The sequence below is a fragment of the Oncorhynchus clarkii genome, chromosome 22 (assembly GCF_045791955.1).
Source record: "Oncorhynchus clarkii lewisi isolate Uvic-CL-2024 chromosome 22, UVic_Ocla_1.0, whole genome shotgun sequence".
In the NCBI taxonomy this organism is placed as follows: domain Eukaryota; kingdom Metazoa; phylum Chordata; class Actinopteri; order Salmoniformes; family Salmonidae; genus Oncorhynchus; species Oncorhynchus clarkii.
In genome coordinates this window covers 47,056,292-47,082,253 of record NC_092168.1, presented here as the reverse complement: position 1 = coordinate 47,082,253, position 25,962 = coordinate 47,056,292, and positions in this window count along the sequence as shown.

The following is a 25,962-nucleotide window of genomic DNA, read 5'->3' as shown; positions in this document are numbered from 1 at the left end:
TTTGTTTTCGAAATTATAGTTTCCGGATTCTAACATATTAATGACCAAATGCTCGTATTTCTTTGTGTTATTATGTTATAATTAAGTCTATGATTTGATATTTGATAGAGAAGTCTGACTGAGCGATGGTAGGCAGCAGCAGGCTCATAAGCATTCATTCAAACAGGACGTTCATGCATTTGGCCAGCAGCTCTTCGCAAGCACAGCACTGTTTATGACCTCAAGCCTATCAGCCTAATGGCTGGTGTAACCGATGTGAAATGGCTAGCTAGTTAGCGGGGTGCCCGCTAATAACGTTTCAAACGTCACTCGCTCTGAGACTTGGAGTGGTTGTTCCCCTTGCTCTGCATGGGTAACGCTGCTTCGAGTGTAGCTGTTGTCGATGTGTTCCTGGTTCGAGCCCAGGTAGGGGCGAGGAGAGGGACAGAATCTATACCGTTACACTGGCAATACTAAAGGGCCTATAAGAACATCCAATAGTCAAAGGTATATGAAATACAAATGGTATAGAGAGAAATAGTCCTATAAATACTACATTAACTACAACCTAAAACCTCTTACCTTGGAATATTGAAGTCTCATGTTAAAAGGAACCACCATATGTTCTCATGTTCTGAGCAAGGAACTTAAACGTTAGCTTTTTTACATGGCACATATTGAACTTTTACTTCTCCAACACTTTGATTTTGCATTATTTAAACCAAATTGAACATGTTTCATTATTTATTTGTGTCACACCCTGACCATAGTTTGCTTTGTATGTTCTATGTTTTTTTTGGTCAGGGTGTGATCTGAGTGGGCATTCTATGTTGGATGTCTTGTTTGTCTGTTTCTGTGTTTGGGCTTTATATGGTTCTCAATCAGAGGCAGGTGTTAGTCATTGTCTCTGATTGGGAGCCATATTTAGGTAGCCTGTTTTGTGTTGGGTTTTGTGGGTGATTGTTCCTGTCTTTGTGTTTGTTGCACCAGATAGGGCTGTTTTCGGTTTTTCACGTTTCTTGTTTTGTATATTGTTAATTTATCATCTTCATTAAAGATGTATCACAATAACCACACTGCGTTTTGGTCCGCCTCTCCTTCAACAGAAGAATGCCGTGACAATTTGAGGCTAAATTGATTTTGATCCATGTATTATATTAAGTTAAAATAAGTGTTCATTCAGTATTATTGTAATTGTCATTCTTACAAATAAATAAATACAAATCGGCCGATTTAATAGGTATCGGCTTTTTATGGGTCCTCCAATAATCGGTATCGGCATCGGCGTTGAAAAATCATAATCGGTCGACCTCTAGTCTCAGGTAGGTGTCGACCTCTAGTCTCAGGTAGGTGTCGACCTCTAGACTCATGTAGGTGTCGATCTCTAGTCTCAGGTAGGTGTCGACCTCTAGTCTCAGGTAGGTGTCGACCTCTAGACTCAGGTAGGTGTCGATCTCTAGTCTCAGGTAGGTGTCGACCTCTAGCCTCATGTCGGTGTCGATCTCTAGTCTCAGGTAGGTGTCGACCTCTAGTCTCATGTAGGTGTCGATCTCTAGTCTCAGGTAGGTGTCGACCTCTAGTCTCAGGTAGGTGTCGACCTCTAGTCTCAGGTAGGTGTCGACCTCTAGTCTCAGGTAGGTGTCGACCTCTAGTCTCAGGTAGGTGTCGACCTCTAGTCTCAGGTAGGTGTAATTTTAGCTGACTTGTCCAGGAGGACCCATACAGATCCGAACGCCACGGCTGCAGTAGAAAGAGAAGGAGACTGCAGCCGTTAGCAAGGTTGACTAGCTTCTCCTGGTTTGATGCAGTCATGACAGGTACTACGTAATCATACTTGATGATAAATAGCCTAGCTATGGCAACTAATAGTCTATTACATCATGAGTAGTCTTGGTTGGTTGCTGTCTCTCCCTCCCTCCTCCCTGCTCCCCGTATCTCCCTCCTCCCTCCTCCCTGCTCCCCATTTCTCCCTCCCTCCTCCCTCCTCCCTACTCCCCATTTCTCCCTCCCTCCTCCCTCCTCCCTGCTCCCCATTTCTCCCTCCCTCCTCCCTCCTCCCTGCACCCCATTTCTCCCTCCTCCCTCCTCCCTGCTCCCCATTTCTCCCTCCTCCCTACTCCCTGCTCCCCATTTCTCCCTCCCTCCTTCCTGCTCCCCGTTTCTCCCTCCCTCCTCCCTCCTCCCTGCTCCCCATTTCTCCCTCCCTCCTCCCTCCCTCCTCCCTCCTTCCTCCCTCCCTCCTACCTCCTCCCTCCTCCGGGCCCCAAGAACGAGTTTGGGAAACGCAACATAACATTAACTAAATCGGCCTAAACATCAGCCCCACAGTTAATTTCCACAAGGCTGTGAACGGCCGAACAGACAAGAAGGGTCTTCTACGCAATCAAAAGGAACATACAATTCAACATCTATATTAGGATCTGGCAAAAGAATACTCCATTCAGTTATAGAACCCATTTCCCTCTATTGTTGTGAGGTCTGGGGTCCGTTCACCAACGAAGAATTGTCACGCCCTGACCTTAGAGAGCCTTTTTATTTCTTTATTTGGTTAGGTCAGGGTGTGATTTGGGGTGGGCATTCTAGTTTTTCTATTTCTTTGTTGGCCGGGTATGGTTCCCAATCAGAGGCAGCTGTCTATCGTTGTCTCTGATTGGGGATCATCCTTAGGCAGCCCTTTTTCCCACCTTCTGTTGTGGGATCTGGTCTTTGTCTTTTTGCACCACAAAGCTTTACGTTCGTTGTGTTGTTTATTGTTTTTTTTGGGGGGGTGGAACATTAATAAAGAAAATGTACGCCTACCACGCTGCACCTTGGTCCGGTCATTCTGCAGACGAGAGCCGTAACAAGAATTCACAAAATGGGACAAACACCAAATTGAGACTGCATGATAAATTCTGCAAAAACATCCTCTGTGCACAATTTAAAACACCAAAGAAGATACTAATACTACTGACATTTTAGTACTAATACTACTGACATGTTACTGCTAATACTACTGGCATGTTACTACCACCACTGCTAATACTACTGACATGTTACTACCACCACTGCTAATACTACTGACATGTTACTACGAATACTACCGAGATGTTAGTCTTAATACAACTAATACTACTGACATGTTACTACCACCACTGCTAATACTACTGACATGTTACTACCACCACTGCTAAAACTACTGACATGTTACTACGAATACTACCGAGATGTTAGTCTTAATACAACTGGCATGTTACTACCAACACTACTAATACTACTGACATGTTACTACCACCACTGCTAATACTACTGACATGTTACTACGAATACTACCGATATGTTAGTCTTAATACAACTAATACTACTGGCATGTTACTGCTAATACTACTGACATGTTACTGCTAATACTACTGACATGTTACTACCACCACTGCTAATACTACTGACATGTTACTACCACCACTGCTAATACTACTGACATGTTACTACGAATACTACCGAGATGTTAGTACTAATACAACTAATACTACTGGCATGTTACTACGAATACTACCGAGATGTTAGTACTAATACAACTAATACTACTGACATGTTACTACGAATACTACCGAGATGTTAGTACTAATACAACTAATACTACTGGCATGTTACTACCAACACTACTAGCGCTAATGACATGTTACTGCTAATACCACTGATACTAATGAAATGTTACAAATAATACTAGATATACTACCAGCATGCTACTACTAGTACTACGGACAGGTTACTACCAATACTATGGAAACTACTGACATGCTACTACTAACACTACTGCCATGTTACTATTGATACTACTAATACTACTGCCATGTGATGGTAATGGATGGTAATAGTGGATGGTAATAGTGGATGGTGGTAGTAGATGGTGATAGTGGATGGTAATAGTGGATGGTAATAGTGGATGGTGGTAGTGGATGGTGGTAGTGGATGGTAATAGTGGATGGTGGTAGTGGATGGTGGTAGTGGATGGTAATAGTGGATGGTAATAGTGGATGGTGGTAGTGGATGGTAATAGTGGATGGTGGTAGTGGATGGTGATAGTGGATGGTAATAGTGGATGGTGGAAGTGGATGGTGGTAGTGGATTGTGGTAGTGGATGGTGGTAGTGGATGGTAATAGTGGATGGTGGTAGTGGATGGTGGTAGTGGATGGTAATAGTGGATGGTAATAGTGGATGGTAATAGTGGATGGTAATAGTGGATGGTGGTAGTGGATGGTGGTAGTGGATGGTGATAGTGGATGGTAATAGTGGATGGTAATAGTGGATGGTAATAGTGGATGGTAATAGTGGATGGTGGTAGTGGATGGTAATAGTGGATGGTGGTAGTGGATGGTAATAGTGGATGGTAATAGTGGATGGTAATAGTGGATGGTAATAGTGGATGGTAATAGTGGATGGTAATAGTGGATGGTGGTAGTGGATGGTAATAGTGGATGGTAATAGTGGATGGTAATAGTGGATGGTGGTAGTGGATGGTGGTAGTGGATGGTGGTAGTGGATGGTAATAGTGGATGGTGGTAGTGGATGGTGGTAGTGGATGGTAATAGTGGATGGTAATAGTGGATGGTAATAGTGGATGGTAATAGTGGATGGTAATAGTGGATGGTAATAGTGGATGGTGGTAGTGGATGGTAATAGTGGATGGTGGTAGTGGATGGTAATAGTGGATGGTAATAGTGGATGGCAATAGTGGATGGTAATAGTGGATGGTAATAGTGGATGGTGGTAGTGGATGGTAATAGTGGATTGTGGTAGTGGATGGTAATAGTGGATGGTGGTAGTGGATGGTAATAGTGGATGGTGGTAGTGGATGGTGATAGTGGATGGTGGTAGTGGATGGTAATAGTGGATGGTAATAGTGGATGGTAATAGTGGATGGTAATAGTGGATGGTGGTAGTGGATGGTGGTAGTGGATGGTGGTAGTGGATGGTAATAGTGGATGGTGGTAGTGGATGGTAATAGTGGATGGTAATAGTGGATGTAATAGTGGATGGTGGTAGTGGATGGTAATAGTGGATGGTGGTAGTGGATGGTAATAGTGGATGTAATAGTGGATGGTGGTAGTGGATGGTAATAGTGGATGGTAATAGTGGATGGTAACAGTGGATGTAATAGTGGATGGTGGTAGTGGATGGTAATAGTGGATGGTAATAGTGGATGGTAACAGTGGATGTAATAGTGGATGGTGGTAGTGGATGGTAATAGTGGATGGTGGTAGTGGATGGTAATAGTGGATGGTAATAGTGGATGGTAACAGTGGATGTAATAGTGGATGGTGGTAGTGGATGGTAATAGTGGATGGTAATAGTGGATGGTAACAGGGGATGGTAATAGTGGATGGTGGTAGTGGATGGCATTGCTTAATAAGAAATCCAAAGTTTTCAAGCTCACAGATTTGACCTGCCTCTTGCCAGTCCAAGAAAATGTTCTCCAAATTCTGTGAAGCATGGAGTGTGCGGATTTCGTCGTCCTTTTTGCCAGCCGTGATTTTGTACAGCTCTGTGGTAACTATTTTCTATCCCAGAGTAAATGTTCTTAGTAGCTTCCAAATGTTCCCACATCAGGAAATTGAAATCAACTCTATCGCAGTCCAAGTGGGTTTTAGTGACATTGTTAAAGGCGTATCTGAACAGTTTAAAACTGGATTTCAAAGAGCTGATTGACTCTCTGCTAGACACTAACTACAGACCCATCATATCTGACCCGGTGCCCTCTCTGAATCTCTGAATCTCTGAATCTCTCTGCTTTAGCAGGATTCTTTCTCTTCACAACTGGCTATGACATTATTGCAGCTCAATGGGTGTAACCTTTGTTGACAATTTCGATAGCTCTTGGAAACAAAACACATTTTATAAGGAGAATAGGATCCACCCAAACCATGTGTGTTCCTGGATCTTTTCACAGCATTATAAGGCTGCGTTGAGACAAGGACTTACAGTGGTTCCTCCTTTAAAAGTTGCGAGTGGGACTTAGAGGTACCCAGCGTCACGGCTTCATTACTCCAGACCACCACCAGGGGGACTTAGAGGTACCCAGCGTCATTACTCCAGACCATTACCAGGGGGACTTAGAGGTACCCAGCATCACGGCGTCACTGCTCCAGACCACCACCAGGGGGAGGTAGAGCACTCATTATGCATTTGGGTCCCAATGTGTTTATATGACCAATCGTATCAAGTGGTTCCAATGACGAATTTCACGCGAGCCACCCGTCCCTGGTGACTTTCTTCAGATAAGATGGCTGACAAAACATTAAAGCTGAGGCAAATGTAAGTAGTTATAACGTCATAGTGAGTCAAGCAAAAAACATTTACAATTGAGAGGAATATGTTAGTTAATGTAGAGACAAACGATTGTGCATATTTTTTGTCATAAAGTTAATATACGAAAATCGCTATTTAACAAGTTAGCTGACTAGCTAACATTAGCCAGCTAGCTAGCTAGTGTTATGACATGAGCATGAATTTGTAATGTGTTGTTTAATGTTTTAGGGACTCCTGAGAAAACCAGAAAACCAGGCTGGATATAAAGAATCTAGCTAACTAAAGCATTTACTGCAAATTGAATGTACAATTGTGTTAGATTGCCTTGCTTATATTTACCATGCAATACAGCTGAAGTAACATAGCTAGCTAACTATTTATTTGCTTATTTTAGTAGTGGAGAATAAAAATAACTGTATGCCTATGGACGTGTAGCTAGTATGTAGCCGATCTGTGTTTGGACCCTAAAACTTTCGTTATGAATTTTAGTTCAGAACCTATCTATGAACCTCAGCTATTATAGTTGTTGTATCGACTTCAAGTCTGAATGGCATTAATGAAGCCTATGGATTGAGTAGAAGATAATAACTTTATTGTGCCAAGGATGCAAGTCCTATATACACATGTACTGTAGTTATTACCACGCATGAGATCCCCCACATTGTAGCCGGTACATTGAATATATTCACTGATCACGTAACTCTTCCTTGGCAAATAAAGGTGCGGTTCAGGTATGAATCTCTGTGAGACATTCTTCTTCAGTCATATCCAATACTAGGTGTATCAAACTCCATTCTTTGAATGATGCTGTGACCCAAGCCCAGCTCAGATAATTCCTCCCATTGTGACGCAGAGTTGTCATAATGCTTCAGCAAATGCACATTATACAAGAGGCGTTGGTAGACACAATGTAACTAACCTGATTTATGTCCCTCTAACTACCCCTCTGCTGATCCTATCGCTATTGTATGCAGTAATAATGTGCCTATGAACCAGATTTACACTGTTAGCACTGAGGCGGTGCGCCCTAGGAGGAAGACCACTGTGTGCAGCTCACCCTGCACTAACATGAATAACATGAGCATATCTACTGCTGCTAAGCTTCCCAGTAAAGCAATGAAAACAAGAAAGCATCCCTGAAGAAAAGTGCTCAAAATAGCCCACGTTAACATTTTAAGCTTAATATAGGTGCGTGCTTATTAGTAACTGGAATAAATAATTTCATAAATGTGTCAAGCGCAGCGTCTAAATATTATTTACATCAACAACATAGGGATCAAACTTCTGCAATGACCTCTTCTACACTATTTGAGGTCCAGCCTTTGGAACTTTGGCTTTCCTAGATATGGCTACGATATTGTGATCACTACATCCTGTTGATCTGGATACTGCTTTAGAGCACATTTCTGCAGCATTAGAAAAGATGTGATCAATACATGTTGATGATTTCATTCTTGTTCTGTTTGTAACTACCCTGGTAGGTTGATTGATAACCTGAACCAGGTTGCAGGCACTGATTACAGTTTGAAGCTATTTCTTTAGTGGGCAGCTCGATGAAAGCCAGTCAATATTTAAATCACCCAGAAAATATACCTCTCTGTTGATATCACATACATTATCAAGCATTTTAGATGTATTATCCAGATACTGACTGTTAGCACCTGGTGGTCTAAAGGAGTTTCCCACCAGAATGGGTCTTAGGAGAGGCAGATGAACCTGTAGCCATATTACTTCAACAGTATTTAACATGAGATCGTCTCTAATCTTTACAGGAAAGTGCTTCTGAATATAAACAGCAACACCTCCACCATTGGCATTTCTATATTTTCTCTAACATTTATAACCCTACATTGCTACCACTGTATCATCAAATCTATTGTCTAAGTGAGTTTCAGAGATAGTCAGAATATGAATATCATTTGTTACTAGCAAAATTGTTGATTTCATGAACCTTGTTTCTTAACAAAATGACTGTAAAAACGATTAAATCCCCTGAGGATTGATGAGGAATTGAAAAATTGTGTGGTTGAGAGGGATGAGGCAAAAGGAATGGCAAAAATAAGTCTGGCTGCACAACAGACTGACAAACGAATTGGAGTTTGGCAAACAAAAATGAGAAATCATGTGACTTAACTGAATAAAAAGAAGAAGAAACTGTACTATGAAACAAAGATAAATGACATAAAGAATGATAGTATAAATATAAAGCTTTGCCTTAAATGACATTTGGGGAAAAAAGCAAACCCAGCTCCATCATTCATTGAATCGGATGGCTCTTTCATCACAAGACCAACTGATATTGCCAACTACTTTAATCATTTTTTGATTGACAAGAATAGCAAACTTAGGCATGACATGCCAGCAACAAATGCTGACACAGCACACTCAAGCATATCTAACCAAATCATGAAAGACAAGCATTGTAATTTTGACTCTTGTTATTTTTGAATGCTTGTTATTGTTGTCTGTCAACAATGACAAGCCACCTGGGTCTGACAACTTGGAAGGCAAATTCCTGAGGATAATTGAGGACAATAATTATAAACAATGCAGGTCCTACAGGCCCTAGTTTCTACCTTCTTAACAGCACTATCAACAAGGCAGGTCCTACAGGCCCTAGTTTCTACCTTCTTAACAGCACTATCAACAAGGCAGGTCCTACAGGCCCTAGTTTCTACCTTCTTAACAGCACTATCAACAAGGCAGGTCCTACAGGCCCTAGTTTCTACCTTCTTAACAGCACTATCAACAAGGCAGGTCCTACAGGCCCTAGTTTCTACCTTCTTAACAGCACTATCAACAAGGCAGGTCCTACAGGCCCTAGTTTCTACCTTCTTAACAGCACTATCAACAAGGCAGGTCCTACAGGCCCTAGTTTCTACCTTCTTAACAGCACTATCAACAAGGCAGGTCCTACAGGCCCTAGTTTTGTCACACCTGGACTACTGTTCAGTCGTGTGGTCAAGTGCCACAAAAAGGGACTTGCAAAATTGCAATTGGCTCAGAACAGGGCAGCACGGCTGGCCCTTAGATGTACACAGAGAGCTAATATGAATAATATGCATGTCAATCTCTCCTGGCTGAAAGTGGAGGTGAGATTGACTTCATCACTTACGTGTATTTTTGAGAGGTGTTGACATGTTGAATTCCAACACCCATACATACCCCAAAAAACATGCCACAAGAAGTCTCTTCACAGTCCCCAAGTCAAGAACAGACTATGGGAGGTGCACAGTACTACATAGAGCCATGACTACATGGAACTCTATTCAACATCAGTTAACTGATGCAGCAGTAGAATCAGATTTTAAAAAACAGATTAGAATACACCTTATGCAACAGCGTGGACTGAAGCAATACAAACATAGGCACAACCACATGAATACAAACACTTAACAAGCGCACTATACTCACACGTACACATTACTTTTGTACTGTAGATATGTGGTAGTGGTGGAGTAGGGGCCTGAAGGCACGTAGTGTTTTGTGAAATCCGAGAATGTATTGTGATGTTTTTAAAATTGTTTAAACTTCCTTAATAATAACAGTAAATTATTATTTACAATGACGGCCTACGAAATACAAATACTACAGTAGCTATGTTGGTCTATTGTACTTCAAACAATGTGTAGGCAGGTTCGCTTGGTGTTCAAACCTTCTCATACAGCCTAATTCATACTCTTCAGAGGAGGTGATCCCACAATAATGTGATTTGTACCACATGCCTACTAGGTAAAGTACTGCATGCTTTCTACCCCATACTAAGACATCATCCCATTCCGTTACTTTTTCAAACTTTTTCAATTATATGAAATCAAGCGAGACCATTAGGTTTGAATGAGTGAGCTTTATTGTCTTGTTTTAATTTATGTGGTACATAGTATTTTCATTTAGTAAGTAAAGGTTAGACTCACTGCTAAATATATTTTTAGTTTAGTCATTTAGCATACGTACTCATCCAGAGATTCATTCATCTTAAATTGGCTAGGTGAGACAACCACATGTCACAGTACATTTTACCACGATAAAAGTAGCTATGAGCAAAGTTAGTGCTAGAAGGAAAAGTCAAGCGTGAGTGTTTGTTCAAGAAAGGCAAGGGTGTTAGTTCGTTTTTTTATGATATCAATGATTTAACCTTTTACTGCAGTGGGCTAAATCAGGGTCACAGTGTTTCTTGGTAGTCTTAAACAAATCTACTTGGAAACAAAAGTATACACCTCACACACATGGGTATGAGCATAACAAAAATAAGACACCTGTACCATGTCAGATATAGAGTTGAAGTGTATTACATTTTGAGTTTGCATCCCAATATTACACTTTATATACATCACATACGACTGAAATAAAACAAAACTATTTGACATATGGAAACACAAGATTTTATTTATATATCTTTTTTTATAACCTTTATTAATCATGGAATTATGAAAAATATGAATAACATTTCAAACACGAGGCCAAAGAGGGCGCTTTTGGTCACTGACTGCAGGAATAGTGCTAAGCGTTTAAAGTCTACTGTCCTGCCCTACCACTAAAACAACTAACTACGACAAAACAAAACAAAATACTATATTTTTTTTCTTCCTCACCTTTCTAGCTTTCACACATTATAGTACAGTCTGTCTTGCTGTCTCTACCCCGAGCAGCAGTGGTCTGTCAAGGGCTAACAATGACAGAACGTGTGAGAGTGCTCAAACATGACTGCAGCCTGTCTCCAACTCCCCGTGAGGGAGATAAATAAATAACCAGAAGGTCATCGCTGGTGAAATGCATAAAATTTGTATTCCTGTCAGCTGTGACATACACTCCATCCAAATCCATGAGGCAAAACAAGTCCATTACACAATTCTGAAGAAAATTGCAGAATAGGCATGACTATTTAAACATGTTCATAAATGCAACATGAGTGTAAATAAATTAAATTCAACTTCCTGAATAACCAGGAAGCATCCTTGAGACCTGTAGGAATGCATCCTCCTACACGCCAGAAGAGCCTGGTGGGAGGAGCTATAGGAGGACGGGCTCATTGTAATTGGCTGGAATGGAATCTATGGAACAGAGTCAAACACATTGTTTTTACTGTGTTTGATGTATTCGGTACCCTTTAATGGATTCCATTCAAGCAATTACAATAACCACATCCTCCTATAGCTCCACTCACCAGCCTCCTCTGCTATGCACCTCATCTGAAGGAGAGTTAGTTCCTCTCCTCTCTGACAGTTAGTTCCTCTCCTCTCTGACAGTTAGTTCCTCTCCTCTCTGACAGTTAGTTCCTCTCCTCTCAGACAGTTAGTTCCTCTCCTCTCAGACAGTTAGATCCTCTCCTCTCTGACAGTTGGTTCCTCTCCTCTCAGACAGTTAGTTCCTCTCCTCTCAGACAGCTAGTTCCTCTCCTCTCAGACAGTTAGTTCCTCTCCTCTCAGACAGCTAGTTCCTCTCCTCTCAGACAGTTGGTTCCTCTCCTCTCAGACAGTTAGTTCCTCTCCTCTCAGACAGCTAGTTCCTCTCCTCTCAGACAGTTAGTTCCTCTCCTCTCAGACAGTTAGTTCCTCTCCTCTCAGACAGTTATTGAGTTAGCTTCTCTCCTCTCAGACAGTTAGGAACTAACTAAATAAACTTCAGTTAGTGCTAAATACGGCTGCTAGAATCCTGACTAGAACCCAACATTTTTATCATATTTCTCCAGTTCTAGCCTCCTTATACTGGCTTCCTGTCAAGGCAAGGGCTGATTTCAAGGTTTTACTGCTAACCTACAAAGCATTACATGGGCTTGCTCCTACCTATCTCTCTGATTTGGTCCTGCCATACGCTACAGTCACAAGACGCAGGCCTCCTAATTGTCCCAAGAATTTCTAAGCAAACAGCTGGAGGCAGGGCTTTCTCCTATAGAGCTCCATTTTTATGGAATGGTCTGCCTACCCATGTGAGAGACGCAAACCCGGTCTCAACCTTTAAGTCTTTACTGAAGACTCATCTCTTCAGTGGGTCATATGATTGAGTGTAGTCTGGCCCAGGAGTGTGAAGGTGAACGGAAAGGCTCTGGAGCAACGAACCGCCCTTGCTGTCTCTGCCTGGTCGGTTCCCCTCTTTCCACTGGGATTCTCTGCCTCTAACCCTATTACAGGGACTGAGTCACTGGCTTACTGGTGCTCTTTCATGCCGTCCCTGGGAGGGGTGTGTCACTTGAGTGGGTTGAGTCACTGATGTGATGGGTTGGCGCCCCCCCTTGGGCTGTGCCGTGGCGGAGATCTTTGTGGGCTATACTCGGCCTTGTCTCAGTATGGTAAGTTGGTGGTTGAAGATATCCCTCTAGTGGTGTGGGGGCTGTGTTTTGGCAAAGTGGGTGGGGTTATATCCTTCCTGTTTGGCCCTGTCCGGGGGTATCATTGGATGGGGCCACAGTGTCTCCTGACCCCTCCTGTCTCAGCCTCCAGTATTTTTGCTGCAGTAGTTTATGTGTCGGGGGGCTAGGGTCAGTTTGTTATATCTGGAGTACTTCTCCTGTCCTATCCGGTGTCCTGTGTGAATTTAAGTATGCTCTCTCTAATTCTCTCTTTCTTTCTCTCTCTCGGAGGACCTGAGCCCTATAGGACCATGCCTCAGGACTACCTGGCATGATGACTTCTTGCTGTCCCCAGTCCACCTGGCCGTGCTGCTGCTCGAGTTTCAGATGTTCTGCCTGTGATTATTATTATTTGACCATGCTGGTCATTTATGAACATTTGAACATCTTGGCCATGTTCTGTTATAATCTTCTGTTATAATCTCCACAGCCAGAAGAGGACTGGCCACCCCACATAGCCTGGTTCCTCTCTAGGTTTCTTCCTAGGTTTTGGCCTTTCTAGGGAGTTTTTCCAAGCCACCGTGCTTCTACACCTGCATTGCTTGCTGTTTGGGGTTTTAGCCTGGGTTTCTGTACAGCACTTTGAGATATCAGCTGATGTACGAAGGGCTATATAAATAGATTTGATTTGAGTTAGTTCCTCTCCTCTCAGACAGTTCTTCAGTTAGTTCCTCTCCTCTCAGACAGTTCTTCAGTTATTTTCTCTCCCCTCAGACAGTTCTTCAGTTAGTTACTCTCCTCTCAGACTGTTAGTTCCTCTCCTCTCAGACATTTCTTCAGTTAGTTCCTCTCCTCTCAGACAGTTCTTCAGTTAGGTACTCTCCTCTCAGACAGTTCTTCAGTTAGTTCCTCTCCTCTCAGACAGTTCTTCAGTTAGTTCCTCTCCTCTCAGACAGTTCTTCAGTTAGTTCCCCTCCTCTCAGACAGTTCTTCAGTTACTCATGAAGAGTAGCACTTCACTTTACACATACTGCATTTAAGTATGCAGAGGGGGGTTTTATCAACAGCTGTGTGTGTGTGTGTGTGTGTGTGTGTGTGTGTGTGTGTGTGTGTGTGTGTGTGTGTGTGTGTGTGTGTGTGTGTGTGTGTGTGTGTGTGTGTGTGTGTCGTTTAGAGGTTTAAAAAAATGTATATAAATGTCACTCCACAATGCTAGAATAATACACAGTACAGTACAGTTGTTTTTTAAACCACATTGTGGACCACACAAACTGAGTTCAAATGAACATAGTCAAACATGGTATCATCTCTAATGCGTTACACCATCTTTACCAGGGCTTTTCAGTGTCCGTCCTGGAGGGCTGAAACACTTCCTAATGAAGAGCTTGTTAACACCTGGGACACCAGGTAGAAGCAAAAACCTGAAGGGTTTCGGCCCTCTGAGACCTGCATTGAACAGCCCTGATCTATAAACATGTATGCATAAACAAGAAACTAAGTGGAGTTGATAAAATGACAGTTAAATGTGTGTACTTCTCTCCTATACACTGACAGCAGTCACTTCGCTGGGACAGGAAGGTATGTCATAGGACATAATAGTGATGGATCAATGTCTTTGTGAGACGGACAGAAAAGAGAGCTTGTAACATTATGTATCAGCCAGCTCTCCTCCCACTCACTCTCCCTCTCCACCTTCTCTCCCTCTCCACCTTCTCTCCCTCTCCACCTTTTCTCAACTCTCCTCCCCCTCGCTCTCCTCCCCCTCGCTCCCTCCCTTTTCTCGCTCCCCTCCCTTCGCTCCCGTCCCTCTCCTCGCTGCACACACTGCCATCAGTGTCAAATAAATCACAGTTGGGACACTGGGCCGTTTTTCAATACTGGCAAAGTGGCCATTTTGTTTTGAACGCAGAGTGTGGACAATTTGCACACTGGAACTTGAGAATCACTCCCAGTCTGTATGTCTGTCTGTCTGGCATTGGGGTTTGAGTGATTTACCACAGGAGTTTAAATGAATCCTGTCTTCCTGCTGCGGCCAAGATGAACTGCTCCTGGTGACGCTTCACTGAGAACAAGACAATGAGGATGGGCTGAGGTGGGATGAGGTAGGAGGAGGTGATATAAGGTGGTAGGAGGTGGGATGAGGTGGTAGGAGGTGGGATGAGGTAGGGGGAGGTGGGATGAGGTAGGAGGAGGTGGTATAAGGTGGGAGGAGGTGGGAGGAGGTGGGATGAGGTAGGAGGAGGTGGGAGGAGGTGGTATAAGGTGGGAGGAGGTAGGAGGAGGAGGGATGAGGTAGGAGGAGGTGGTATAAGGTGGGAGGAGGTGGGAGGAGGTGGGATGAGGTAGGAGGAGGTGGGAGGAGGTGGTATAAGGTGGGAGGAGGTGGGATGAGGTAGGAGGGGGTGGTATAAGGTGGGAGGAGGTAGGAGGAGGTTGTATAAGGTGGGAGGAGGTGGGAGGAGGTGGGATGAGGTAGGAGGAGGTGGTATAAGGTGGGATGAGGTGGGATGAGGTAGGAGGGGGTGGTATAAGGTGGGAGGAGGTAGGAGGAGGTAGGAGGAGGTGGTATAAGGTGGGAGGTGGGATGAGGTGGGAGGAGGTGGAAGGAGGTGAGAGGAGGTGGGATGAGGTAGGAGGAGGTGGTATAAGGTGGGAGGAGGTGGGATGAGGTGGGAGGAGGTGGAAGGAGGTGAGAGGAGGTGGGATGAGGTGGGATGAGGTAGAACTAGTGAGGAAGAGGCAGAACTAGTGAGGAAGAGGAGGAACTAGTGAGGAAGAGATAGACCTAGTGAGGAAGAGGTAGAGCTAATGAGGAAGAGGAGGAACTAGTGAGGAAGAGATAGACCTAGTGATGAAGAGGAGGAACTAGTGAGGAAGAGATAGACCTAGTGAGGAATTGGAGGAACTAGTGAGGAAGAGATAGACCTAGTGAGGAAGAGATAGATCAAGTGAGGAAGAGGTGAGGGAGCTGGGGCATTATGTGTCAACATAGTTCTACATGCATATTACAAAGATTGACGGAGAGGATATCAGAGGTAAGTCTCCACACTTCTGCTGGCGGAAGAAGGGAGGGCTGTAAACAACAAGGTACGCCCAGTCTACATGCCTATTATTATAGACACTGAGAGGAGACGAGATCAGACTTCAGACTTCAGGAAGCCCCGACGAGATGCTGTGGATCCTGAACGTAGTCTGGGCTGAGAGGAGCTGAGGAAGGTTGAGGTGGAGGGATCCGGGGGTCCCAGAGCTCTGCTGGAATGAGAGAATGAGAGAGCCGTTGCACAGAAGGATGGCAGGTCTTCACACTGTTCGTGGACACTTCACTCCATCAGAACACAACTCCCTTCTGAACTTCAAGGGCTCAATTCAATCCGTATTGCAAAAGTTCGGGCTATAGCAAGCTTGAAATTGAAAGTACATTTTCGATTAAACCGACAGTAGGCAGCTTTTACCGTAAATGTAGTCTCTGGAACCTGTGAACATTGTCTTTAAATTTGATTTTAACTGTAGCGTTGAACTTCTGCATAACTGATTGAATCGAGCCCCTAAAACTCTTCCAATCAAGTTATTCTGTTCCCAGGTCTGCTAGAAGTTGAAGTGGAGAGAAATGCCAGATGTGACAGAGCTAACTTCTATCGTTTGATTTGTCACAGAGAATTGATGATGGTGAAGATGATCACACTTGACAACGTGCTAAACCAATTAATGTTCATGTCACACAAGATGATGGAAAATGCGTATCGCGAGAGCAAACCTTTTCCCAAGTACTCAAGTGAAGTGTGAGATCTGGAGAAGAGTCATTGCGTAATCTAAACACATCCATTTTTACATTTCTATCTAATGGTGGAAGGAAAGGTGCAGTGCATTTGGGAAGGTATTCAGATCACTTGACTTTTTCCCACATTTTGTTACATTACAGCCTTATTCTAAAATTGATTAAATCGTTTTTCTCTTCATCAATCTACACACAATAACCCGTAATGACAAAGAATAAACGTTAATTTTTTATTTATATGTATGCTAATTTAAAAAAAAAATGATATTAATAATTTACATAAGTATTCAGAGCCTTTACTCAATACTTTGTTGAAGCACTTTTGGTAAATATTACAGCCTCGAGTCCTCTTGGCTATGAAGCTACAAGCTTGGCACACCTGTATTTGGGGAGTTTCTCCCATTCATCTCTGCAGATCCTCTGAAGCTCTGTCAGGTTGGATGGGGAGCGTAGTTGCGTAGTTGCAAAACAATGTTGTGATATTTTTAATATGTTTTATCCCAGCAACCGTCTCCACATGAGCCCTTTGCCTTTTTTATGAGTTTTTTTTGTGCACTGCAGCCGGCCCGCCACAAGAGTCGCTGGTGCGCGATGAGACAAGGTTATCCCTACCGGCCAAGCCCTCTCTAACCCGGACGACGCTAGGCCAATTGTCCGTCGCCCCACAGACCTCCCAGTCGCGGCTGGCTGCGACAGGGTCTGGGTGCGAACCCAGGGTCTCTGATGGCACAGCTAGCGCTGAAGTGCAGTGCCCTAGACCACTGCGCCACCTGGGAGGCCCTTTTTAACTTGCTGTTCAATAAAAATACATTTAAAAAAAGAATGATAGAGGCCACTGTTGTCCTTCTGGAGGGTTCTCCCATCTCCACAGAAGAACTCTGGAGCTCTGTCAGAGTGAGTGTCAGGTTCTTGGTTACCTCCCTGACCAAGGCCCTTCTCCCCCGATTGTTCAGTTTGGCCAGGCGGCCAGCTTTAGGAAGATTATTGGTGGTTCCAAACTTCTTCCATTTAAGAATGATGGAGGCCACTGTGTTCTTGGGGACCTTCAATGCAGCAGACATTTTGTGGGACCCTTCCCCAGATCTGTGCCTCGACACGATTCTGTCTGGGAGCTCTACGGACAATTCCTTCGACCTCACGACTTGGATTTTGCTCTGACATGCACTGTCCACTGTGGGACCTTATATAGACAGGTGTCTTTCCAAATCATGTCCAATCAATTGAATTTACCACAGGTGAACTCTAAACAAGTTGTAGAAACATTCTCAAGCACGATCAAAGGAAACAGGATGCACCTGACCTCAACTTCGAGTCTCATAGCAAAGGGTCTGAATACTTACCTAAATCAGATATTTCAGTTTTTTAATTTCTAATAAATTTGCTACAATTTCAACAACAAAAAAACTGTTTTCGCTTTGTCATCATGGGGCATTGTGTGTAGATTGATGACGATATTTATTTATTTTATTATTATTATTTATTTTATAATAATGATGTAACGTAACAAACTAGAAAAAGGGGAAAGGGTCTGAATACTTTCTGAATGCACCGTATAGGCCAATCATGGTTAGCAGGTATCTAAATCATTTCAACATAATTTCAAACATACTAAATAATTCATTGAGTGCTTAATGTCAATCAGAAAAATAGCTTTCTGTGGTTTGTCTCCCTGAGTAGTGCGGCTGGTGCCACTTCCACTGATCGAATCCATTAAAATAATAAAACATTTTTTAAAAGGTAGTTTCCAGTCCATCGGCTAATTAATACGGAGGACGGCACTCACACGGCAACACGGACACATTATTAAGTTTTAAAAAGGACCAGAGGTTAGCCTCCAGAGAGTTAAACAGATTTGGTAACGTGTGGGACGCTTGAAACAGTTAGAAGGATTTAGTATTTAGACTCTGGATGAAGTCTTATTGAAGGCCGACTATATGTCACATGCCTTCTTCACACATTGACAAGTTTATACCATCACACTCGGGGTTCCTTTTCTGAATCAGCGGTTCCCAAACTAAGGGTCGTATTTGTTTCTCAGAATCATTGTAATGTAAAAAAAAAATTTTTTTATTGAAACTTGTTCAAATCTGAAAGTTAAAATTCAACCAAACACTGCTGTTAGATCGTGTGAACAGGCCACACTTGATCGCTGCCCTTGAATCATTCCCCACGGTGAATGGCTTTAGCCCACTACGCCGTGAAACCACACACTACTGCAGAGACTGATGTTATCGGCCGCAATTGATATGGTGAAAACAATGTGTGGGGAGGCAGAGGCAACAGAAACTCAATACCTCAATATCTTTGTCAGATATCAATGTTGAACAAATAATTGATGCTATAGCTAGAAAATCAAGAGGAAACTCTGACAGAACATCTCAAAACTCCCCACCTCATGCTCTCCAAATGGACGAGATGCATTGACTTGTGTTCGCTATACATGTTGGGGGAGCGTATTCATGAGGACATATTGATCTGTCTCACGATTCCTGAGCATGAAACGGCACAGGGGATGGGATGTTCTGTGTGCTGCTTGGCTATATTGATGAAAAACAGATTTCATGGGATGGAATGGTAGGCTTTCGTACAGATGGGGCTCCATCTGTCACAGCACTGCGGACAGGCCTTCTACACTCTAGTTATGAATGCGTCTCCCTCTGCCATATGAACTCATTGTATTATACACCCACTGTGCTAGAATGGATACACCGAGAGCAACTGAAACTGAAAAGAGCTGAGTGCAGAACGGGGAGATATGCACCAGGTAACTTTGATTGTATTCTACATCGCACACACACACCTATTCGCAAAACTATGTTGACGATACAGTACGGGATCAAAAGCATGACAATACAGGCGGAGTGTTGAAAATATTTTTTAGAATTGAGAGAAGAACTGTTGTCGTATCACAATGGATATTAAAAACAGACTCTGTTGACTTCCTGTGTAATGAAAAGAAAATGTGACTTCTTGCCTATGTTAACAGACGCACTTGGGAAAATTGAATGAACTGAAAGCAAGCAGGCAGGGGAAATAGTCAGAAAATTCTACAGATGAATGACCGAATCACCAATCAGTCCGTTTGATCCTGGCTCAGTTGACTTACCGTAAGTGACATCGAACAGCTGATCGAGCTGTCATGTGACCAAATGCTGTAAACAACACGTTCAGTCGTTTTGGTTCCAGTGGATTGAGTGTTGGTTCCAGTGGATTGAGTGTCGGTTCCAGTGGATTGAACAGGCCAGACCAGGCCTCAGCCGTCTTCACAAAGTGTCTCAGCGTCTCGCCGATCTAAGGTAAGTTTTCCCTTTGAGATAATAATTGATCAGATTAGACAGAGCATTCAGAAAGTATTCAGACCCTTTGACTTTTTCCACATTTTGTTTGGTTACAGCCTCATTATAAAATAGATTTTTTTTTTAAAATGTGCCTTATCATTCTGCAAAGCATACCCCCATAATGACATCACAATATCCCATAATGACATCACAATATCCCATAATGACATCACAATATCCCATAATGACATCACAATACCCCCATAATGACATCACAATATCCCCATAATGACAAAGCAAAAAACAGGTTTTGAGAAAAGTTTGTTAATTTATAATTTAAAAAAAAATACAAATAAATGAATAATCACAATTTTCAGTTTTCAGACCCTTTTTTACTCTGTACTTTGTTAAAGCACCTTTGGCAGCGATTACAGCCTCGAGTCTTCTTCCCCCCCCACCCGCACCAATGTAACAGAGGAAACACTGTTCACCTGCCGACCGTGGTCAGCCTGCAGGCACCCGGCCCACCACAAGGAGTCGCTAGAGCATGACGAGCCAAGTAAAGCCCCCCCCCCCCACCTAACCCTCCCCTAACCCTGACGAGGCTGGGCCAATTGTGTGCTGCCCTATGGGACTCCCGATCGTGGCCGGTTGTGATACGGCCCGGGATCACACCCGGGTCTGTAGTGACGCCTCTAGCACGGCGATGCTTGTGTATACTTATGTAAATAAGGTATTTCTGTTTTTAAAAAATGTTATCCATTTTTCAAACACTTTTATAAACCTGTTTTCACTTTGTCATTATGGGTTATTGTGATGTCATTATGGGGTATTGTGATGTCATTATGGGTTATTGTGTGTAGATTGATGAGGAAAACATTTTATTTAGTACATTTTAGAATTAGGCTGTAACGTAACAACAGTGGATAAATAGAGAAAGGGGTCTGGACACTTTCCACAATTCATCGTATGTAGAATCTGTTTCTAGATCAACACTCTTCTGAGAAACGTTGTGATTATGAGTTCGTTTTGGTTCCTGACTGTGCCGTCTCCCTCCGAGTATTAAAACTGGATTAAAACTGATTCAGTGCACTCGTCTGCACTAAAAAATATATATATAGATCCAGGTTGGATGTGAGAGGATCGCAATGTCAACCACGCCCCTTGAATTTGAGAAGCTCTGGAGCGACATGCATCGATCACACCCATCTCATTAGTGGTGGAGAGATAAGATACATTATGTCAGACTAATTTGCAATTTGACTGTCATAGCCCCACATTAAAAGAATGTGATGGGGATTTGAGAATACAATCAGAAATACTGTTAGAATGTTTCGCAATGGACTGTAATAGCCCCAATTTAAAAAGTAAACATTGTCTGTTAATTAAAATAACATTTTCACATGGTTGGGGTTGTGATAGAATTTTCAGATTATCAAAATGGGGTCGTGGGTCAAAAAAGTTTGGGAACATCCTTTCCTTAATGTAGTCCGTTACAGTTACTAGTTTCCTGTCAAAAATTGTAAATCGGTATCATAACTTCTGGATGACCCAAACTAATCTGATTACTTTTAGTTACTTTCAGATTACTTTCCCTTTACGAGGCATATTCAAAAATGAATATTACCAATTGAACGACATCTATTGCAGGATAAATGTTAGAGGTTACATAGCTGGCCATGAATGGATGTTGCATCTGACTTTCTAGATTGGTTATTGTTTTCTACCTCATATAATAACTCTACATGACAAACCAGTCCGTCTGTCAGATTTCCAGTCATTCCAATTCATTTAATACCCTTTGATCTTCAAGAATATGACTTGGAAAATATAGAAGTATAGATTAGCCAAGGTCTTTTTTTCTGAGCAGAAATTTGTTTTTGAACTCAGTCGTGGGTCTCAACTTACTGTTGACAGTTAGAATAGAAGAACACACCAAGATACTATTTATATTTATATACTATTTATAAATGTGGTTGTGCAGTTTTTATCTTGTTATGTCACTGACAGTCACTCATGTTACCTAACATTAGTTAGATCGGTAAGTTAGCCTAGCCAGCTATCTACATTTGTAGTAATCATGGCTGATATCTGTCTGGGCACACAGGGCATGTGCCCAGGGGCCCTGACATCCAGGGGGCCTGCCTTGACTTTGTTAGTCACTCTCACTCAGATGTCATTACCATGGCAAAATGTGTAGGGGGGGGGGGGAACTAAAGTGCTTTGCCCGTCAGGTGGGGGTACCCCCATACAAAATCTCGCTTAGCTGGCTAGTGCCACCCAACCATGGCAGGACCCCCCCCAGTTACCCATGTGGGGCCCCTAGCTCTTATTCTCCCCTCCCCCATTTCATAAGAGCGGTAGCAGGCTATCTATAAAAAATATTAAATAAATAAATACAATTTTCTCTGCCTCAAGGGCCCCCACAGGCTTGGGCCCCGGGGCTTCATCCGCTGTTTGCCCCTGCATTAAACAGGCCCTAGATCCACACTATGCAGCTGTTACAAGAGTTCATTTTTCATTGGTGCATTTGGTCGCCAAAACATTGATTGATAGGCAGCTTAAACTTCTTAAAATTTCGACCATCATTGGGTTAAAATACACACGTGCATTTGTGAACAGCCGTCCACAACAACCACAATCCATCATTCGCAAAAAAAAAAAAGAAGCTAAATGAGAGAGCAGCAGTGTGATTCACATCAATGCACTATGTACTGTAGATATCAATAATAAGTGATATCTGTATCGCCCGTAGGCTACACCACTGCTGTCTTCAGAGTGCGAATTACATCAGGACTTTCGAAGGGTCTCTATTGAGTGCAATAGCAAGGCAATTTTTTTTTTTACGGGCCTACAATAATACAGACGTCATTTAAAGGGTAATGATGAATGACCTTTAAATGTGCCATGAATCTCATTGTCAAAACAGATCACTTGGAAAAGTAGGCTACTTATGCATGTTTGCCCCCCCCCCCCCCCCCCCCACCAAAAAAAAAAGAATTCCAGCGTCCAAACTGTGTACAATTAGATTTTCTGGATGTTTTTTTTTTTTTTCATTTTGTCTGTCATATGATGAAAATTACAGGCCTCTCTCATCTTTTTAAGTGGGAGAACTTGCACAATTGGTGGCTGACTAAATACTGTTTTGCCCCACTGTACATATACTCCTGCCAGATGATGAATGGAAATAGACATTGGTTACAAAACACCCGCAAAAAAGTGTGCTAATCAGCTGAGAAGACAGCATCCACGTAGACATCAATGGCTGAAACCATGACACCATGACACCATGAAACCATGACACCAAGACATCATGACATCATAAACCATGACACCATGAAACCATGACACCATGACACCATGAAACCATGACACCATGACACCATGACATCATAAAACCATGACACCACGACACCATGAAACCACGACACCATGAAACCATGACACCATGACACCATGACATCATAAAACCATGACATCACGACATCATGACACCATGACACCATGAAACCACGACATCACGACATCATGACACCATGAAACCATGACATCACGACATCATAAAACCACGACACCATGAAACCATGACATCACGGCATCATGACACCATGACACCATGAAACCTTGACATCACGACATCATGACACCATGAAACCATGACATCACGACATCATGACACTATGACACCATGAAACCATGACATCACGACATCATGACACCATGAAACCATGACATCACGACATCATGACATCATGACACCATGAAACCTTGACATCACGACATCATGACACCATGAAACCATGACATCACGACATCATGACACCATGAAAGAGAGATTGGGGGGGGGTTGGTTTCATTTGAAAGCTTTTATTTTCATATTTACCACTGTAAAACATATTTACTACTACATTTGTTTAAACAAATAGAAGAATGGTTCAATTAGCATCATTTAGAGATCTGACAAAAAAAAGTTTAACTTTTGTTGCATTTAGGGGAGCTGGACGTCTCTTCAGGGGAGCTGGACGTCTCATCAGGGGAGCTGGACGTCTCTTCAGGGGAGCTGGACGTCTCTTCAGGGGAGCTGGACGTCTCTTCAGGGGAGCTGGACGTCTCTTCAGGGGAGCTGGCCGTCTCTTCAGGGGAGCTGGACGTCTCTTCAGGGGAGCTGGACGTCTCTTCAGGGGAGCTGGACGTCTCTTCAGGGGAGCTGGCTCCCCCATAAATCACACCAGGGCTATCCTCCTTACCTCAAGTTGGATAATCTTTGGATGCAGACAGCAGTGGCAACATTGGAAGACATAGCTTGGACTTTAGCCTAGAAAAACCTTCCTGCTTTGTCCCGCGATACATCAAACGTAACTAGCATTTTTTGACTTATGGGCAGACTCGCTCAGGTGGGGACGAACTTAAATTAGTCTCCTGATCAATGCTCATTTGAATGTCACATTGAGAAAGCAGAAGGGTGGGAATAATCTTAATGAATTTAAAAGTAATCCTGGAAGTAATCATCAAGTTTTTCAAGAGTATTTGTAATCTGATTACAATTATATATAAAAAATGATGTTAAAGTAACAGATTACAGTTACATTTTTTTTTGTAATCAGTTACATGTAAATGCTGTTACTCCCAAACACTGATTGAGATCTACATACAAGGAACACACGCTCAGAATCTCAGAGTAACATTCCTGATGTGGAATGGGATAAACCAAACTGTACAAGTGCAAAAATGATACCTGATTTCCAAAACCGAATTTCAAGCAGTTAGGAACACTTCTGCCCACTTTACCAATCCACATTAGGTTTACTTTGGACCAGTCCACTAAAGACACAACAAATAAGCTATTTGTATGAACTGGTGGGATTCCTAAGATACAGTCATATACAAGAGCCTTTGTGAAGTCCTGGATCTATCTCTAATTTTCTAATCAATACTCTTCAAAACTACTAATCCCACTTCTGCTGTTCCTCTGTCTCATCTTGACTCACCCTGACACTGAGAGGAGAGAAGGCAGCAGAGTGGGTAGCTGAATAACATTAAGCCTGGTTCTCTGCCAACATCTCTCTCTCTCTCTCTCTCTATCCCGCCCTCTCTCTCTCTCTTCCTCTGTCTTCCTTTCTCTCTCCATCTCTCTCTCTATCTCTCTCTCTATCCCGCCCTCTCTCTCTCTCTCTATCCCGCCCTCTCTCTCTCTTCCACTGTCTTCCTTTCTCTCTCTATCTCTCTCTCTATCCCGCCCTCTCTCTCTCTCTCTCTATCCCACCCTCTCTCTCTCTTCCTCTGTCTTCATTTCTCTCTCTATCTCTCTCTCTTTCTTTCTCTCCCTCTATCTCTCCATCTTTCCCTCCATCTTTCTCTCCCTCTTTCTCTCCCTCTTTCTCTCCCTCCTCTCTCTGTAGAGGCTGGTGGTTATCCTCAAAGTTAATAACCAAAGATAGCGCTATGAAGCCGTAGGGCAATAGAGAAATCTTTTTTACATTATCAAAATTCCATCTGCCAGATATCTTGATGTCATAGTAGCATAGGAAAATGGCATAATTTGTTTATACAGGGTTGTTATGCCGTACACTGGCAAATGGAGATATTGTAGGAAACAAATCCAGTCTTTGACTTTCTGTCAGCATGATTGAGTTGAAATAGTATTTAATGACTGCAATATGTATGTGAACTATGTCAGCCGTACTATGTAGTCCTGAGTAATGACGAATGATCCTAACAACCTCAAAACAACTGTCGGTTTAGAAGTGGCATCGCAGATTAGTCCTGAGTAATGACGAATGATCCTAACAACCTCGAAACAACTGTCGGTTTAGAAGTGGCATCGCAGATTAGTCCTGAGTAATGACGAATGAACCAAACAACCTCAAAACAACTGTCGGTTTAGAAGTGGTTCTACTGGTAAAGCTACATCTGAGCTCTCAGGATTTAAACGGCACAGTCTCCTTTTATCATGAATAGTTCTGACCATGGGTTGCTAGGCCTCTGTTCACACAGAGCCAGTTGTTGGAGAACTGTTCAACCACTCCAGCCAGCCTTTCTCTCTCGTTTGTTGTTCATGTTGTTGCTAAGGAGGATGATGATGATGATTTTTTTTAAAAGCCTTTTCTTTGATGTTTATTTTTACTTCCCTCTTTGATTTCCTGAAAACCAGTGAATTACCTACTAAGTGTATAACGGGAGTGTATTTATTTAACTAAGTAGTTCACATCAAACCATGTGCACGTATGTTCTGCGTTGCGCTAATAACATCATCACCTTGGTGCACGCTTCTGAAGAGTAAAACACTGAAGAGGCGGTTATTGATCAGTTGTTAGTAAATCTGTTGTCCTTGAACCATTTATAGACTGAGATAAGACAT